This window comes from Panthera leo, chromosome B2 (genome assembly GCF_018350215.1).
Source record: "Panthera leo isolate Ple1 chromosome B2, P.leo_Ple1_pat1.1, whole genome shotgun sequence".
In the NCBI taxonomy this organism is placed as follows: Eukaryota; Metazoa; Chordata; class Mammalia; order Carnivora; family Felidae; genus Panthera; species Panthera leo.
In genome coordinates, this window is record NC_056683.1 from 121,337,333 (window position 1) to 121,341,126 (window position 3,794).

The 3,794-nt window shown below is 40.1% G+C and overlaps 1 long non-coding RNA gene across 1 annotated transcript; it reads left to right on the forward strand.

Moving 5' to 3' along the window:
- The first annotated feature begins 372 nt into the window (after positions 1-372).
- LOC122219184 lies at positions 373-1,211 on the forward strand. The gene is made up of 2 exons (XR_006202289.1): positions 373-427; positions 681-1,211. It is a non-coding gene; the product is annotated as an uncharacterized LOC122219184 (long non-coding RNA).
- The last annotated feature ends 2,583 nt before the right edge of the window (positions 1,212-3,794 follow it).

The window sequence follows — 3,794 nt, forward strand, 5'->3', positions numbered from 1 at the left end:
TAGAACAGATGGAGTGGATGAGAAGGAAGAGGAAAGAAATCCTTAGGATAATTTCCCCCCTCAAGAAAATATGACCGTATAAATCATTAGAATGTAGTCTTTCCAAATATAAACGAGACATTGTTTGGCCTAAGAAATTCTATAATCTCTGAAAGTTTAAGCGTGTGGTCAGTGAATATTTCTTTTTTTACCTTCACTCTCATTTGTTTGAAATGTAAAGGACAGTACTATAAACTGGAAAACCACTACTATAGTAAATAAAATCAATTAAGCCCAGGGGTTCATACGATGTATAGAAAATATCGAGTAAAAAGTTACCCTTAAAATTACATTTATATTTAACTTTGACTTCATTTTTCTTTTCACTTTACAGTCATATCTCTATGGGAATATAGAGAAAGATGTTTGTGTTCAACCCACTCTTCAGGTATGTCTATTATTCTAGATTGCTTGCCCACCACCAATGTTTACATGAAAGTCTGAGGTGCCTCCTGGGATAAAAATCCTTCCTTAAGGAAATAAAAAAAAGGTTCAGACAAGGGTCATGGTTATGATCCAGCTTTGTTTTGTTTTGTTTTGTTTTGTTTTGTTTTGTTTTGTTTAAAAGCCTTGGCAGTCAGCAGAGAAGGTGTTCTAAGTACAGCTCCATAATTGTCCTCTAATTTTCTCCCCTGATGCAGACCCCAAGCGCTGTATTGGCCTTCAAGCTGTTATCCTAAAAACTGACATCAGGGCACAGGTAGAAGAGCCATGGGGAAAGGTGTAATCGAGCCAAGGTGGATAGAGCCCCCACTCCTGCTCAGGACACAGCTTGTTTGTAGTTGAAACTCCAGAGAACGCAGGGCCCCTTGGACTCCACAGGAACCCAGCACACCTCTACATTGATGGCCATGTCCAATGCACATCTACTGAGCCTGATGGGGCACCATCAGTGAGCTACAGGGGATACACAGGGGTGAGGAGAGAAGATTGGAAAGGAAGAAAACACAGACCCATGCAGTAGCTATTTTGTTATGAGCACAGGTGAGACTTTCTGAGTAAGGGTCATGAAAAAAATAGGTGAAACAATCAAAGACTTGTGAATGTATGCACACCTTTCCTGCATTAAAATCATATAAAATCCACAGTAAATCTAATGGTGGATCATAAGAAGGATTGCACATTTTGTGAAATGAACCTAGATAATAAAGGAAGTTTATTTGTCAACTTTCGTATTTGTGTTATAGAATTCAACCTCGTGGTTAACTCTCTGGGATGTTAATGTGATTGGACTATTTCATTATATGCCATAACTTGAAAATGCATTTCATCCAAGCTAGCCCACTGCGGGGCATATACTTCAATAGCCCCATTTTAAAAAAGAAGAAGAACTAATTCAGAAGAACCAATGACTTGTCCCATATCACACAGTAAGTGCAGAAAGGGACAAACGCAGGCACTCTGACCTGGAATCCTGCACTCCTGTCATAGCCCGGCATGACCTGCCAGTGTCCTCACAGCTGCCTGGTGATACCAGAGTCAGTGAGTGAAAGTTCTAGGCTGACAATTGGGAAATCCCAAATGAAATCCTTCTGGCTCCTGTTCAGCTTCTTTTTTGACCTTGGGAGAGTCATGTAACTTTCTATTTTCTTTCCCCATCTGCAGAATGGGCTGGGTAATAATAACACCTGCCCCACCCAAACTTCCATGAATGTTATGAGGAAGAATTAGATAATGTCTGCACTGAGTTTTGCTCTCCTTAGAAGAAAGTCCCTATAAAACTCAAGGCAGAAATTCATTATGAGGACTGATGAGATCAAAGCCTGCAGCCATGAGCTGGGGAAGCTTTCCCCTCTACAGAGAGCATTTACTGCTCTACACCCTAATAACATTCCTCCCTTAAGATTCTAAGACGATTTGCAGATAGTCATTAAGTAAATCTTGCTGCCCTTAAGCAAGGTGCAATTTGCACTGTAACAGCCTAAAGCTTTATGGAAATAAATTCTTAGGAGGAGCAAAGGCGATGCTTAAAAAAATAATTCAGGAATTAGGATCCTTAGGTCTGTTTTTCTAGCTGCCTACTCTCTATATTCACAAAATACAATTTTTATTTAACTCTTTCATTTTCCATTCGCAGCAGCTACGTAGTACCATGGCAAGCAGATCTTGTGGTGGGAGACCCCATGCAACGAGAAAGGGGAACAAATACTCCTAAACGGCAGTAACTTTAGGAGCTTTGGGCAACTCTAAAACTTTATATGAATCCCTAGGTTTAATATTTGCCTGAACCAAAAGTACTATCTTCTCTCCTCCTCGTTGGGCAGGTCCGTCCTTTCCTTCGGAAAGTGGCTAAGGCCATCAAACCACAAAAAAGCCCACTGTTTGGCTTTAGGGAATCCATCTTCCCAAAATGTTCGGATCCACTAACCAGGTCTTGATGTTTGCATGATATTGCCTAACCTCATTTTCTAATGTCTCAACTTGACTGCATTTCATTTTAATTTATTAAACTATACTGGCAAAGTCTCAGAGTAAAATGCTGTGCTATCTTATTTTTGAATCTACATGTTAATCGTGTCTAATTGGCCTTCATTTCCATCTGCACACATCTCTGGTCCTCATTTCGGGAATTAGTAGATCGACCAACCCAGTCATGACCTCATGACGTTCATTTGACTTTGCCTCAATGTTCTATCAAAGCCTCAAAATGTAAGTAACCAGCATAAGGAACACCAGAGCAATTAAAAGGTGATATTTATATTTACTGTTTGAGTTAGATCTGTTGAAAGGCAAGAGTTTAAAGTACTAGGAACCCCTTATTCCCAGGGCAAGACTGATACAGACTGTAAGTGTTCTCTTTTCTAGGTGTATTCTGTAGTTTATTAAAAGGAGCACTGGGGCCAGGGTTGATACACAATACATTTTTTATAAGAAATTGAATAGAAGCCGCCAACTCTGTCAACCTAAGAGTTTTGGCTTTAAAAAAGAGGGGGCCGTTCGATCGGATCTAAAAAGAGGGGACTGACTTTATATATCAGTGCTGAATTAATTATAACAAAGACCTCCCCATCCAAAAAAAACCCATAAACCTTCCATATCTGCTCATATTTAGTCTCAAAGAGTAACCTTTAAACTGAGGGAAATAATTTTGAAAGTGTCAAAAAGAAACCCTTTTGCAAAATAATTTTATACATCCAGTAACAGCGTGTTTCCTTTGACTAGCTGCTTTTCTCCTGATGAAATGCGTACAGCTTTAGAAGCCGCAGTATACAAAGTCTTATTAGTTATTTATTCTTTAGCATGAATGAATTCAACAGATTCTGTGGGTGTAGGGAAGAGACTGGAAAGGAAAGCCTAAAGGAACTGAGGGCGAATTCCACCAAATTTTACCTGGCCAAGTATTTTCTGAGTAATAATGCTGCCTTCCTTCTATTTTATAGCATCTTTTCTCCTCTGTGGCTGAAGAAATGGCACATAGAATCTTTTCTCTAAAGTCTACACAGGAATTCTGTGTCAAGTGAGTAAAAAGATGGAGAGGTGGATGAGACAGACCCCGGGGGGCTACATCTTCCCTGTGTGCCCAGGAGGGCTTTCTGCTAATAGCATCCGAGCGGGCAGAGACAGCAGGGAAAGCCTGCACCAACACGCCAGCATCCAGGGTTCCAGACCAAGGGAGGCGGAGGGAGTGCAGAACATTTCGTTCTAATTATGCCGAAAGTCTAAACGAAAAAAATAAAATAAAATAACCCCAGAAGGTTGTACATTGCAGTCTAAAATGAACCAAAACTACCAAAGTTTAGAGAAGGCATGGTGTT